At 36.5% G+C, this 15,391-nt stretch overlaps 1 pseudogene; it reads right to left on the bottom strand.

Moving 5' to 3' along the window:
* Positions 1–14,199: 14,199 nt before the first annotated feature.
* LOC115522460 lies at positions 14,200–14,299 on the bottom strand (annotated as a pseudogene).
* Between the last annotated feature and the right edge of the window lie 1,092 nt (positions 14,300–15,391).

Below are 15,391 nucleotides of genomic sequence, written 5' to 3' on the forward strand. Positions count from 1 at the left end.
GAGTCCCCCATCGGGCTCTGTGCTGACAGCTCAGAGCCAGGAGCCAGCTTCAGATTCTTGTGTCTCCCTCTCTCTCTGCTCCTCCCCAACTTGTGTGCACTCGCTCTCTCTCTTAAAAAAAAAATTAGGGGCGCCTGGGTGGCTCAGTCGGTTGGGCGTCCGACTTCGGCTCAGGTCATGATCTCGCGGTCCGTGAGTTCGAGCCCCACATTGGGCTCTGGGCTGACAGCTCAGAGCCTGGAGCCTGTTTTGGATTCTGTGTCTCCCTCTCTCTCTGACCCTCCCCTGCTCATTCTCTGTCTCTCTCTGTCTCAAAAATAAATAAATGTTTAAAAAAATTTTTTTAATTAAAAAAAAATAGTGTATACATATATGCGTGGCATTCCTTTCATATTTCTGTTCTGCCCTTTGGGATTCAAAATTCAAGCAATGAATTAGTAGTTTAAGCATGCCACACATCTTGCATAGGACAACTTACTACTCCTAAATACTTATAAATATTAGGAGAAAAAACATGTTGAAGATATCAGAAAAAAATGTTTTTTTCCTACCATGGTAGGCACTAATTTGTTTGTGACATCATTATACAGATAATTTGCACATGGCGATGATTCAAGTTAGCAAGTCTATAGAAGATTGCTAGGTTATGAAATCCCCTTGTATATTATGCTAATTTACCTTCACATTATTTCATTGTTATAGATTCTGAAGTTCTCAATAGCTTCTGGAAAAAAAAAAACATGCCATGATAATATATGGTTTGTTCCCTGTTTTCTTTCAGAAATAAAAACACACTAAATCAAAATTAACATGGAAAAATCTGAACCTTGTAGGCAATTAAGCACTTGGGAGATAATTAATCATTGTAAATATGAACAGTTATATGTTCACAATGGAATATTACTACTGAACATTATATATTTATTGCAATAGGTTTTCAGCTGCATAGGAAACATGCTAAAAATACTTTCTTAATAATATCCAATGAAATTCTTAGAAAATCAAAAATGATGTTTTAGGGGCACCTGGGTGGCTCAGTCGGTTAGGTGTCTGACTTCAGCTCAGGTCACGATCTCACAGTCTGTTTGAGCCCCCCATCAGACTCTGTCCTGACAGCTCAGAGCCTGGAGCCTGCTTCAGATTCTGTGTCTCCCTCTCTCTCTGCCCCTCCCCTGCTCATGCTCTGTCTCAAAAATAAATAAAAAATTTTAAAAAAATTTAAAAATGATGTTTTAGATAACAACAGTGCTGTTAAAATGCAGTCTCTATCAAGATTTGGCAGAAATATTGTATCAGAACTCTGAACTCTTAGGTACATAAACCAAAGTACAGAAAGAGCTTTCCCCCATTCCATAAACATTCCATAATACCTATCTACTCTAATCAGATAGTTTATTTCATCCCAAATAATGTCATATAATAAGTGTGAAATTAACACCAGCTTCAAATTCTCTAAATATGACACAGAAAAAAACATGAGAAGAAGTATTTACAACTTGACAGAATGCAATGAACATTCTGTCAATCAGCCTTGTCCATCTCAAGTGACGGATATTGGAAAGTTATAATGAAATCCCTCTGCCTAAATTTAAGATAGTAGAAAAATTGCTATATAAACCCCACTAATTGCTCAAATTCAGATGTATCAAATACATTAGCTCTCCAAATATACCTTCCCATCCCATATCAATTATTTTTGTTTCCCATTGGCTACTTCAATTCCATAAATAGTTTTTTTTCTAACTCAACAACCATTCAATATGAAATCTATTATGTTTCAAATGCTTTATATATTTTATATCATTTGATCTTTATCATTTACCCCTCTGTAAGGTGTAAGTCTTCCTTCCAGGTGAGGAAATCGAGGCTCACGTAAGTACCTCGTACAAAGCCACATATGCAACCAGTAAGTAGCAGAGATATAATCTGAAGTCAAGTCTGACTGACTCCAAAGCTCCTTCTACTCTATAATTTAGTATTCTGTACCAGATTCTATTTCAAGTCTATCAGGAGATTAAAAAGAGGAGTTAGGGGCACCTGGGTGGCTCAGTTGGTTGAGCGTCCAACTTCAGCTCAGGTCATGATCTCACAATTCATGAGTTCTAGCATCACATTGGGCTGACTATTGTCAGCCTAGAGCCCACTTAGGATCCTCTGTCCCCTTCTCCCTGCCCCTCCTCCTCTTGCTCTCTCTCAAAAATAAAATAAACATTTAAATAAACATTTAAACATTGTAGATGAGATTACATTTGACATAGGTTTTAAAAAATACACTGTTTTATCAAAGGGTGAAAATTTGGTGATGAGAGGGGGAGATTAAGAAAGGATATAGAGTCAGGGGCCTTTCCAAGAGAAGAGAATAATGAGAAGAACTATAGAAAAAAGTACATTTAATATACAGAGACTACAGCACTGAGTAAATAGAGTGGAATGAAGCAAAGGAAGACTAGAAATAAAGGCTGAGTCCATACTAAAGGGTCTTAAATACCATGTTGAAGAAACTTTATTTCATTCTAAGTGAACTGGGAAGTTAAAATTTTTAAGTAGGCAGTAATGTGATTCAAATTATGCTTCAGGAAAATGAATTGCATGAAAATATATACAATATATGGAAAAGACAGAGGCTTGAGGAAGAAAGGTAAATTTGGAAATTACTGCAATAGTCCTAGCAGCCTGAACTAAGAAATCATGGTAGGAAAAAAGAAGGTAGAACACTATGAAATCCATACACTTTGTTAAAACATGGAGTCAGCAAAAAAGCAAAGGTAATTCAGAATCCAGATCTGATTCCAGAATATGTGTTCTTTCCCTTATACCACACTGCCTCCACCATGTTACACGTCACAGTGCTGGGCACAAAAGTATATATATTGTGTCCAAAAAATATATATTGGCTCTTTGTTGTGGTTGCTGCTAAGTATTTTTTTTTAGTTTATTTTTGACAGAGACAGAGTGTGAGCATGAGCTGGGGAGGGACAGAGAGAGAAGGAGACACAGAATCCAAACCAGGCTCCAGGCTCCAAGCTGTCAGCACAGAGCCTGATGCAAAGCTCGAACTCACGAACCATAAGATCATGACCTGGGCAGAAGTCAGACACTTAACTGACTGAGCCACCCAGGCACCCTGATTGCTGCTAAGTATTTAAATATTGTACAGAAGCAATCGCTGCACATAACTAATAGTTAATAAATATCTTTTGAGTGAAGTCTCGAAGAGGAAAATGAAATTCTTAAGAAAAATTAAACCCTTGGGGCACCTGGACGGCTCCGTTGGTTAAGTGTTCAACTTTGGCTCAGGTCAGGATCTCTTAGCTTGTGAGTTCGAGCCCCAAGTCGGGTTCTGTGCTGACAGATCAGAACCTGGAGACTGCTTCAAATTCTGTGTCTCCCCCTCTCTCTGCCCCTCCCTTGCTTATTCTCTCTCTCTTTCTCTCTCTCTCTCTCTCTCTCTCTCTCCCCCCCCCCCAAAAATAAATAAACATTAAAAAAAGAAAAAGAAAAATTGGCACCTATAGACATAGACATTGAAGGAATATATCCATTGTGTTGCTTCAATTACAATCATTCCCCTTCTGGGGTACTGCTAAAACACTCATAATTCACATTTGCTAAATTCTGATTATTTGGGCATAGTATTACATCTAAGATAGAACAGGAAGGAGAAATATACATAGGAGTGCCTCTAAGCATGATTGTTACTAGCACCTATACTCTGGGGCTGTTAAGAGCAGGAACCACAAGGCTATATGCATGAATGTGTACATTTGGGAACAGACAGTTATGACATTGATAATGATACACTAAATATATCTTCATGCAGTGAAACAGATGCATTCATCACCATTTTTTCCACCTAAGGAACACTGACATGCAAGTTCAAGGCTAGGAAGAAAAGACTACAAGTTCATTCACAGGTGTCTCCACATAACCTATGAACACTCACATTAAGGAAAGGAGCACTGGGCTAAATGCTTATTGCAGGGATGTTGATATTAGGGAACTACTGAAGTATCTGAGCATGAAATAGTCACTAAGGTGTTTAAAATGTTATCACTTAAATCTTGTTACACAAATCATCTTTTCTCTTTCTCCTGGGCTTCCTTGATAAATATTAATTTTCTACCCTTAGACTAATTAATTTACTATTCACTCATTCCACATTTCCTGGAGAGCAACTATGTGACATACTATACCAAGCTACACTACAGGAAAGAGAGTCTAAGATAAGAGATAAGAGTCTAAGATTAGAGATAAAGTCTAATTGTCCAACAATAGCTGAAAATCTAATGGAAGGACCAACATGTAAATAAATCATTATAGTGCAATGAGAGAAGTAGATATATATATGAATATCCTAGATGAAATATATGAGAAAGAAGCCAGAACTATAAAAAAGTGCATTATCTGCAAGAATCTTTTTTAACTTTTTTTTAACAGTTATTTTTGAGAAACAGAGAGAAACAGAGCATGAGCGGGGTAGGGGCAGAGAGGGAGACACAGAATCTGAAGCAGGCTCCAGGCTCTGAGTTGTCAGCACAGAGCCCAACATGGGGCTCAAACCCACTAACCGTGAGATCATGACCTAAGCATAACTGGGACACTCAACCTACTGAGCCACCCAGGCGCCCCTGCAAGAATCTTAAACAATAGTTGGTGAAGTATCAGGCTAGGGGAGAATCACAGAATGCTCCAGCTCCAAGGGAACTATAATTAATTTTTATTAAAAAAAAAAAAAGCTACTACTGGCAAAATAATTCCCAGCCACTGTGTCAGAGTCAGATCATACATGAATAAACCCTGATCCCTGTCTACCCCAAGAAACCCACAACCCAGCAGAAAAGCTCATGACTACTCACTAGTAGGCAGAAGCCATTAAAAAAGTATATGAATATACAGAAAAAATTAAATTGAAAATTTATTAGTATAGAATGTCACATCATTAGGATAGGATTTAAAAGCAGCTCCTGATTAAGACATACTCCCATAATGGGGTGCCTGGGTGGCTCAGTCAGTTAAGCTTCTGACTTCAGCTCAGGTCATGACCTCGCAGTTTGTGAGTTCAAGCCCCGCATGGGCTCTGTGCTGTCAGCTCAGAACCTGGAGCCTGCTTCAGATTTTTTGTCTCCCTCTCTCTCCGTTTCTCCCCCTCTCAGACTCTCTCCTTCTCTCTCTCTCAAAAATAAACAAAGATTTTTAAAAAAGACATATTCACCTACTATAAAGTCTGGAATATTCAATCACGAACTATGCCACATGACAAAACTGTCTACCCTTATCCCCTTCCATTCTCAAATCACATATTCTGACACCACCCCTTGCCTACAGGTAAAAATAACCACTCCCATCTTGGTAACTCTATCATACCCTATACAGATTCTACTCACTAGTACTTGACTCATTAATTCATTAATTCCTTTACTTGGTGAACTAGTATTTTTTGAACGCTCATTCTGTCTAAGACAGCATGCTACATATATAAAGCACTCAATAATATAGACACAATCCTGTTCTCATAGAGCTTAAATTTTTCTAGAGGCAGAGACATAATAATCAAATTTAAAAATAATTATATAACAAATCTGGTGATGTAAGTGCTAAGAACAAAAATAAAATGAGCTAAGAGGAATGGGAGAGATGAAAAGAGAGTACTGTACTAGTTATAGAGCCAGGAAAGACTTCCCTGATATGATGACATTGTATCAGAGACCCAAATGAAGTAAAGGATGTACCATGTAAGTATGTTGGGGGCACAGCATTCCAGGCAGCAGAGTGCAAAGGCCCTGAGGTGAGAGCCTGCACAGTGTATTTAAAGAGCAGTCAGATGAGAAATGATGGTGACTTGAATACTATCAGCCCCTGTGGCTTTTTGGTGCAGTTACCTGAATTCCCCATCAAACTATGAGCTCCTTGACAGTATGAATCCAATCTTAGTTACTTTTGAGTCTCCACTGCCTAGAACAGAACCAACCATAGTGGACACTCAATAAATATTTGGGTAATTAATGAGTAAGTATCCAATCCTTCTGTCCCTTGCTTGATTTACTTCCTGGTATTACTGATACATATGCACTACATCCTTCACTGGGATTTAAGTTTTTCTGAGAACAAGGACCAGGTCAGATATATATATATATATCTTTTCCTCTTCCCATCCCATACCTTCCTCCACTGCCTGGCAAGTGTACAGGACCAACAAAATAAATACAGGACCAACATACAATACAGGACCAACAAAAATAAAACCATTGAAAGGATATCTTGGTGCTGTGTTACCAAAAGTCACCTGTAATGGGGAATAAAGAGCAGAAATCCTAGACCAAAATTCTCTACGGAAACAAATGGTACAACAATATTGAGATGTAGGTAAGACAAACTTTCACCAAATTTTTATTACTACCATCCCTAACACTCACCTGTACCACTTTATAGATGCAACTAGAGTCACACTGTCACATTTAAAGTATGCTTTCAGGATCCAGAGCTAGGTCAGAAGACAGTGATTCTAGAGAGGAAAGCCAGGGGCTCCGATGTACAGTACTCAAAAACCTAAAAATATTTAGCCATGATTTCAGGTGAAAAGGGTTCCAAAAGGTCTATCTGTGCAGGCAGTAATGTAGACCAAGCATAATTGCCACTTAGTCGCCCAGGGAAACCTGTCTATTCACATCTGGATCTCAGCTAGTTATTGGGAAAAGAAAATCTGGATATAGACATGGTGAAAATTAAGCCACCTAGCCTAGATTCCTATCAAGAAGACAATGGTTCAAGGCAATACCCCAGACTTAAAGAGATAATAATTCTAGTATTCTAAGCTTGGTATAACTGTAGCACAAAAAAAAAACTAGTTATCAAGAAAGAACCCAGTTCTGCAGACTATAGCAATGGAAATAATGCAAGAAATACTGCAACTTGTAAACTGGGTCTGGTTTATAGACCAAACCAGGTTTGGTCTCTTGCACATCAGATAGCAAGACAGCAAATAGCTGCTATTTGGCAGCAACTCTGATACCACTCACAGACATTATGCTCTGCTCAAGACTGGCTAAGAACTGAGGCATATTGTGATGAAAGGCAAGGAGCCAGGAAGAGAAAAGGTATGCATGGCACTTGGTCCACAAAATCAGAAAACTGTCAGGCTGGAAAAAAAAAACAAACACTGCAGCCCAGCAAACCTAACTATTTAAGATACATCTATCACTTCCACTCTACCTACAGCCCCTTTCTAGAGAGTCTGTCCTACCCATTGCCCTTAAAAGGCAGCCCTACATACCCAAGACTACCCTCTTTAACCAAAACTGACCAGACGCAACTGAGCCAATAACATTTTCCTTCTGATAATTTAGAATTGAAATATAAGATTGTGCTCATTAGATAATGTTTAGCAGGCCAAAATCAACAGTATGGCAACGAAAGCAACAAGCTGGAAACACAGGGAAAATAAAGAGAAAACAAACTCAAGACCATACTGGCCCAGGCATATATGAAATGAGGAAGAGGCCAGCCTGATAATTTTCTAGTCTCCTTTATGCCTACATATGGATTAAAAATATTTATGAGTGACTAATAATTCTTGGATAAAATTTCCCTTGAAAAATAGTCTTAATCTTTAGAATTTGGGGTATCTTTAATAATATGTAATTCTCATTTGCTATACTGTTATTTATAGTCCTGTGTTAAATATTCAGATTCAATTATAATTATTCTATTCCTAAATGATATTAAGTTATACTTTAAATATGATCCAATATCCCAGGATCCACAAATTTCAGGAAGAAAGCACACAAAGAAGAAAAATACATACCCTTCCCTTCAGAAATGAGCATCCAAATTTTACTTATAAAATTGCCTCCCATATTTTACCCTGTTTAGATGTATAAAAGGTTAACATCTAATTCCATTTACAATGCTGATCCAGCAAGAAAGAAATTAATTTGGCGTTAGAGTAGTGACATCAATTTCCCATGTATTTGAAGTAATGCATTTACTGGAAAGAGATTAATATCAATTCCATAAATCATTCACATGCTTTTTCCGGAGTTGGAGACATCTGAGTAATGTCATATATGTGAGCTGATATCACTTTGTGCATACTCCATTCATTAATCTATGCCTGAGGTTGCAGAATAGTTGTCAGAAGAAAATATAAAACTTGAAAAAGAATCAATCTTTCTGTTCTTAATTTTTTGTGATTTGTTTTAGGAAGGTAAGCCAAATGTTGTCTGAAATGCAATGACATTGGTCCATACTGGCAGTCAGTATTTTAAGGAAAAAATGTTGTTTTATTAAATCTGTTGTCAATTGTCATCCTACTGGTAACAACCACTTAATACACATATAATAAGACAACATGTAAATGTCAATGTAAAGATTCCATTAAGGATCTTTGATAAAATGTTGCCTGAAAAGAGAATGGAGTCTGAACCTCTTCCATAAACATCAGCTCTTTGTTGTTACTGCTGATTTCATAATCACACAATTTCAAGAGTTGTTTGTGCCTATATTAGGGTTCTCCACAGAAAGAGAACCATAAGGGGTGTGCATGTGTGTGTGCGTGTGTGTGTGCGTGTACAAAGAGATTTATTATGAAGAATTGGCTCATACTACTATGGAGGGTAACAAGTCCCAAGATCCGAAATTGGCAAACCAGAGTCCACAAGAGACAATGGTGTAGTTCCAGTCAAATGCTGTATCTCAAAACCTAGGAAGAGCCAATATTTCGGTTCAGCTGAACACAGAAAAATACTGATGTCCCTCCCAGCTCAAGGCACTCAGGTAAGAAATTTCCCCTCACTAAAGGAAGGTTCAGCCTTTTTGTTCTATTGAGGCTTTTAATTGATTACATAAGGCCATCCCACATTAGGGAGAGCAACCTGCTTTATTCAGTTTACCAATTTAAATGTTAATCTTATCTAGAAAAACCTTCATAGACACACCCAGAATAATGTTTTACCAAATGTCTGGGCATTCCATGGCCCAGTCAAGTTGAAAAATAAACTTTCACACTACTTTAGAGTCATCTATCAACTCCCAAAGTACAGGCCCCAAATCCCTTCATAACAAAGAATGAGAAAAACAAGACCCGGATGTGAGCTTGGGGTTCCTAATGCCCAATAAATATCAGTTATTTTTGACTAACTGATAATTACTAACCTAAACTTAAATCTTCCATTACAAGTCATCTGTGGCTAACAAAACTGCAGAAAAAAAGGAAGTATGTGATCCAATGGAAAGAACCCAGGCCTTTGAGTCAGATGAAGGTCATATCCTGGTTTTATTTTTTACTAAATTACCTAAATTTTGGCCCTCAGCGTCCTCACCTAAAATACTGCCTATTTCATAACATTCTTAGAATTAAAGATAAGGTAAGCAATGTTTCTTACATAGTGCCTCACATGTAATAGATGCTCAATATTTCCCTAACACATAAAAACACATGGGAGAATTCCACTTTTTGCCCTCCTGAAAATAGACATGGCCATACGACATGCTTTCGTAATACAATGTGAGTGGAAACTATTTATGATCATTCCAAGGGGTTTTTTGTTACTTTAAAACCATAGTGAGAAATATCTCTCTTCCCACAAATTCACAAAACCAAAAGTTCTTATATTTTATAGTATATTAACAGCTTACAGAATATTTCCCTATCTTCTATCATTTGCATGTAATAGCAATATTGTCAACTAGGCAGGACAGGCTTCCTTACTCCATTTTAGTGATTAGATCACACACTCAGAAGTTAAGTAAGTTGCCCAAGGCTACATACATAAGAAGTTCCAGGTCTTCTGATTCCTAGGCAATAGCAATCTGTGAATGGGGGGGGGGGGGGGGGGGGGGAGTCACAGACAGCAAATTGTTTCATAAGATAATTCACTGACATGTTGAGTTGTTTTGGTGTTTTGTTTAGGATACTCCACATTAGACACAAACCCCTCCTATACAAACAGAAACACACACACACAAACCATACAAATTCTTCTCCAAGCCCTTTGAGATCTCATGCCTCAGAGGAGGTTCATATGATAGTAAAAAGGCAAAAGTAGCCTCTAACATTTCTCTTCCTCACATTACCCAGGATTATGCTAGTAGAAAAGGAGACTTCCACTGAAAACAGAGAAAGGAAGGAAACAATCCCACACATTGAAATAGTTATAGAAATCAAGGATCCCATGAGTGGTGATAGGAAGAGGTACTCCTGGGCAGTCCTCAGCAAAGGATGATGGTGGAGGGCACCTAGGGAAGAAGAACTCTGGGCACTAGGGCTCTGTATCTAGGCAAAGGCCTCCAGGAAGATCCCCATTCCCTGCTTGCAGTGAAGCATTCCACCTTCAAGGAGCTACATGAGATTGGATGATAAGGATGTCATGTGCCCAGACATGTGAAAATCAGAAGCCCTCATCTCATTACCTAAGTATCACATACACCTCTTGGCATATTATGTAATGGGAGTGAAAGACATAGACCGTCAATGATGACGGGAAACTGAATTTCCCCAAATCCCAATGAGATGGATTGATTTAAATAAACTAAAATAATTCGGTATTTCTTGCTGAACATATGAACTAAGATCTATAGCTACAACATACAAACAGGCCAAAATGCTTCTTTAAACATATACTTCATTGTCAATTTCAAACCCATGATATTTTCTTGACCATTCCTAAAGGACTAAGTTCTCCAAATCCACAAATGTCACCCTTTCTACATTAACTGCTAGATACTCCAGTTATCTACTTCCATCCATGAGGAACAACATATGGTATGTTACATCCAATCAGCCTTCCCAGATTAGATGTTCAAACCCCAAATGGGGAGTGAGTTAAAGCTTCCCAAAGTGGTAGTAGGTACATTCCATTTACTCCATTCAACGGGTCTCAAATTGCTTTCCTGTGAGCTAATACAGGACATAAGACTGCTTATTTGCTTGTACTCCAACTTGGAAATGCTCAGGTTGTCATGACTAAGCCAGCAAGCAAATGGATCAATGTTGAGTAACCAGGAACTAAGATATATGAGCACAGGCTTTCAGGTCTGATAGACATGGGTTGCCTCCAGATTCTGCCACTTATTAGTTCTATGCAATTAAGGATGTCACTTAACTTCTATGAACCTCAATTCCCTTTTCCAAAAGTAGGAATAAAATGCTTACCCTCCATTTTGTCCAAAATTTATGAAAGACCATAAGAGAACGGAAAACACTTTGTTAACTACAAAACAGTATATAAATATTAGGAATTGTTAGTTTTTCCACCTGGTCTTGCTGTTCTGGTTGTTATTTTCCTTCAGACCTAAGGTCAAACAAGGGGAACATGGTGAGTTCTTACATCTTTTTTATACATTAATCAGTCAATGCACATTTGGGCTCTTTCCATAATTTGGTTGTCATTGATAGCACTGCTGTACACATTGCCTTTTTTTGTTGTTGTTTGATGGTGTCCTTCACTGTGCAAAAGCTTTTTATTTTGATGCAGTACCAATAGTTTGTTTTTGCTTTTCTTTACCTTGCCTGAGGAGACAATTCTAGAAAAATGTTGCTATAACCAATGTCAAAAAAATTACTGCCTAGAATGTTTGGTTTCAGGTCTCACATTTAGGTCTTTAATCCAATGTGAGTTTATTTTTGTGTATGGTGTAAGAAAGTGATCCAGTTTCATTCTTTTGCATATACTTGTCCAGTTTTCCCAGCACTGTTCATTAATGAGACTGTCTTTTTCCCATCATATATTCTTGCCTTTGTCATAGATTAATTGGCCATAGAAATGTGGGTATATTTCTAGGCTCTCTATTCTGTTCCATTGGTCTTTGTGTCTATTTTGTGCCATTATTATACAGTTTTGATTACTATAGCTTTGTAGAATAGCTTGAAATCTAGGATTGTGATTATCTAAAGCTTTGTTCTTCTTTCTCAAGACTGCTTTTGCTAGTCAGGGTCTTTTGTGGTTCCATAGAAATTTTAGGATTATTTGTTCTACTTCTATGAAAAATGCTATTGGTATATTGATAGGGATTACACTGAACCTGTAGATTGCTTTAGGGAGTATGGACTCTGTAACAATATTAATTCTTACAATCATGAGTGGTATATCTTTCCATTGTTTGTATCATCTTCAATTTCTATTATTAATATCCTACTATTATTACTATTATTATCCTATTACTACTATCTATTATTAATATCCTATTAATATCACAGTATAGTTATTTCATTTCCTTTGTTAAGTTTATTTCTGGGTATTTTATCCTTTTTAATGCAATTATAAATGGGGGTGTTTCTTAGTTTCTCTTTCTGTTACTTTGTTATTAGAGTTTAAAAATTCAACAGATTTATGTATATTAATTTGGCATCCTATAACTTTACTGAATTTATTAGTTCCAGTAGTTTTTTGGTGGAGCCATTAGGCTTTTCTATATATAGTATCGTATCATCTGAAAATAATGAAACTTTCAATTCTTCCTTACCAATTGTATGCCTTTTACTGGTTGCTGTGGGTAGGACTTCCTGTATTATGTTGAATCAAAATGGTGAGAGTGGATATCTTTATCGTGTTCCAGATTTTAAAAGAAAATCTGTTTTTCACCATTAAGTATTATGTTAGCTGTGACTTTGTCATATATGGCCTTTATTACGTTGAGGTGTAATTAATTCCTCTAAACTCACTTTGGTGAGAGGTTGTATGATTAATGAATATTATACTTGTCAAATGCTTTTTCTGAATCTACTGAGATGATCATCGGGTTTTTATACTTCCTCTTGTTAATCTGGTGTATCACATTCATTGATTTGTGCCTATTGAACCATCTTTGCAATCCTGTGATAAATCGAACTTGATTGTGGTGAGTGATCTTTTTAATATATTATTGATTTTGGTTTTATAACATTTTCTTGAGGATTTTTGCATCTATGTTCATCAGAGATATTGACTTAGACTTTTTTATTTTTGTAATGCCTCTGTCTGGTTTTAATATACGGGTAATGCTTGCCTTGTAGAATGAATTTAGAAGTTTTCTTTCCTCTTCTATTTTGTGGAATAGTTTGAGAAGAGTAGGTATTAACTCTTCTTTAAATCTTTGGTAGAATTCACCTGTTAAGCCATCAGATGCTAGATTTTTATTCATTGGGAGTTTTTTGATAACCACCTCAATTTCATTATGAGTAATCAATCTGTTTACATTTTTGTACTTGCTTCTTGATTAGTTTTAAAGATTGCATGTTTCTAGAAATTTATCCAATTCTTCTAGTTTGTCCAATTTTTTGGCATATAATTTTTTATAATATTCTCTTATAATTCTTTATATTTCTGTGGATCAGTTGTTATTTCTCTTTCACTCAGATTTTACTTGAGTCCTCTTGTTTTTTGTTTTTTTTTTTTTTTTATGAGTCTGGCTATTTATCAATTAAGTTTATCTTTTCAAAGAATCAGCTCTTGGTTTCATTGATTTTTTTTCTATTTATTTCTGCTTTTAAATTTTTTTTAACATTTATTTATTTTTGAGACAGAGAGAGACAGAGCATGAATGGGGGAGGGTCAGAGAGAGGGAGACACAGAATCCGAAACAGGCTCCAGGCTCTGAGCTGTCAGCACAGAGCCCGAGGCAGGGCTGGAACTCACGGACCGTGAGATCATGACCTGAGCCACCCAGGCGCCCCTATTTATTTCTGCTTTAATCTTCATTATTTACTTCCTACTACTAAATTGGGGCTTTGTTCATATTTTTCTAGTTCCTTTAGGTGTAAGGTTATATTCTTTGAGACTTTGTTTCTTCAGATAAGCCTGTATGACTACAAACCTCCCTCCTAGGACTACTTTTGCTACATCCCAAAGATTTTGGGCTATTGTGTTTCTATTTTCATTTGTCTCCATGTAATTTTTTTTAATTGCCTTATATTTCTTAGTTCACTTATTGGTTATTTAGTACCATGTTGTTTACTATCCATGTATTTGTGTTTTTTCCAGTTTCTTTCTTGTTACTGTTTGCTAACTTCATAGTATTGTGATCAGAAAAGATGCTTGATATTTCGATCTCTTAAATTGATTAAGACTTGTTTTGTGGCCTAACATATCTTGCAGAATGTTTCATGTGTCCTCAAAAGGAATGTGTATTCCGTTTTTTAGATGGAATGCACTGTATATGTATCTGTTAAGTCCATTGTTCTAATGTATCATTCAAAGCCAATTCTCCCTTATACATTTTCTCTCTGGATGATCTATCCATTGATGTCCGGGGAGTGTTATAGTCCCCTACTATTAAACTAAGAACAGATACTACACTTAATCTTAGCCAAAAGGCAGGAAGCAATGGTGACAGAGAGTAGATACACATGTGGTGAGCATAGCATAATGTATAAACTTGTCAAATCACTGTCACGCACCTGAAACTAATGCAACATTATGTGTCAATTATACTAAAAATAAATAAATAATAAAAATTTTTAAAGGCCCCTATTATTACTGTATTACCCTCTATTTTTCCCTTTAGGTCACTTAATATTAACATTGTGTATTAGGTGTGCCTATGTCGGATGCATAGATGTTCGCATTTGTTATACCTTTTCATTGAATTAATCCTTTTATAATTATGTCTGTCTTTCTTTGTCTCTTGCTTTGGTTAAAACAGTCTTTGTTTTAAAGTCTATCTTGTGTGATATAAATATTACTGTTCTGGCATTTGTTCCTCCCTGATCCATCTGCATGGAATATCTTTTTACATCCATTCACTTTCAGTCTGTGTGTGTCCTTAGGTCTGAAATGAGTCTGCTGAAAGCAGCATATACATGGGTCTTGTTTTTTTTAATCCGTTCCATCATCGTATGTCTTTTGATTGGGGCATTTAGTCCATTTACATTTAAAGAAATTATTGATAGTTACATATATACTGCAATTTTGTTGTTTTACATTAGTCTTATTTTTAAGTTTTTTATTTTTTTATTATTAATCTTAGTTAACACATAGTGAAATATTAGTTTCAGAAATAGAATTCAATGATTGCTCATTACACACAACACCCAATGCTCATCACAAGTGCCCTCATTAATACCCATCTAGCCCATCTCCCACTCACCTCCCTCCATTAGCCCTCAGTTTGTTCTGTATCATTAAGAGTATCTTGTGGTTTCTTTACCTTTCTTCAATATGTTCATCTCTTCTGTTTCTAAATTCTCTAATTCCACATCTGAGTGAAATTATATGGTATTTGTCTTTCTCTGATTGACTGATTTCATTTAGCATAATACATTCTAGCTCTATCCACAAGGTTGCAAATGGCAAGATTTCATTCTTTTTGATGGCTGAGTAATGTTGAATTGAGTGTGTGTATGTGTATGGATTCTCTCCATAGTTTGGCTATTGTTGATAATGCTACTATAAACATCAGGGCGTATGTACATCTTTGA

Source organism: Lynx canadensis, chromosome C1 (assembly GCF_007474595.2).
Source record: "Lynx canadensis isolate LIC74 chromosome C1, mLynCan4.pri.v2, whole genome shotgun sequence".
In the NCBI taxonomy this organism is placed as follows: domain Eukaryota; kingdom Metazoa; phylum Chordata; class Mammalia; order Carnivora; family Felidae; genus Lynx; species Lynx canadensis.